At 50.5% G+C, this 1,016-nt stretch overlaps 1 pseudogene; it reads right to left on the minus strand.

Annotated features, from left to right (window-relative positions):
- Window positions 1–1,016, minus strand: part of LOC102257935 — a 16,158-nt pseudogene that overhangs the window by 12,318 nt on the left and 2,824 nt on the right.

Raw genomic sequence — 1,016 nt, forward strand, 5'->3', positions numbered from 1 at the left:
TCAGTGGATAGAGTGTTGGCCTGCAGACTGAAGGGTCCTGGGTTCGATTCCTGTCAAGGGCATATGCCCAGGTTGTGGGCTCAATCCCCAGTAGGGGCATCCTGGGGCCAGCCAATCAATGATTCTCTCTCATCATTGATATGTCTATCTCCCTCACTCTTCCCCTCTGAAATCAGTAAAATACATATTTTGAAAAAGAATATACAAAATATAATCATGAGTGCTTCAATTAAAGAATCATATCCTATCTAATAATAGAGAAACATGGTAATTAACCATAACTTTGCTACCCTTCCCATTGGCTAATCAGCAGGATATGCAAATTAACTGCCAACCAAGATGGCGGCCGGCAGCCACGCAGCTGAAGTGAAGCGAACATGAGACTTGCTTGCTCCAGTGATGGAGGAAGCCAAGGTTCCCTACCTGCTGCAGCCCAGCTCTGAGCTCCGGATGCAACAATGTTGCAATTATAGAAGCTAAACAAACCCCAGATACCTGCTTTCAGCCGCCAGCAGGCTCAGAGCTTAGAGCGCTAGTGATGGCAACAGAGTTTCAATTATAGAAGCTAAACAAACCCAGATACCTGCTTTCAACCAGCCACAGCCTCAGAGCTGGAGCCGGCTCTCAGCTCCAGTGACAGCTATAGAAGGTAAATAAATCCCAGAATTTAAAAAAAAGAAAGAAAAAAGAGGCTGGGAGCTTCAGTCACCCACCAGCCTGAAAACGGCCCTCAGCCCCTCACCCAGACTGGCCAGGCACCCCAGTGGGGACCCCCACCCTGAAGGGGGTGTGACCAGCTGCAAACTGCCATCAGCCCCTCACCCAGGCTGGCCAGGCACCCAAGCGGGACCCCCACCCTGATCCGGATCACCCTTCAGGGGCAAACCAGCCGGCCCCCACCCGTGCACCAGACCTCTACCCTATATAGTAAAAGGGTAATATGCAAACTGACCCTAACAGCAGAAAGACTGGGAATGACTGGTCACTATGACACACACTGACCACCAGGGGGCAGA

This window comes from Myotis brandtii, unplaced genomic scaffold (assembly GCF_000412655.1).
Source record: "Myotis brandtii unplaced genomic scaffold, ASM41265v1 scaffold3003, whole genome shotgun sequence".
Classification (NCBI taxonomy): domain Eukaryota; kingdom Metazoa; phylum Chordata; class Mammalia; order Chiroptera; family Vespertilionidae; genus Myotis; species Myotis brandtii.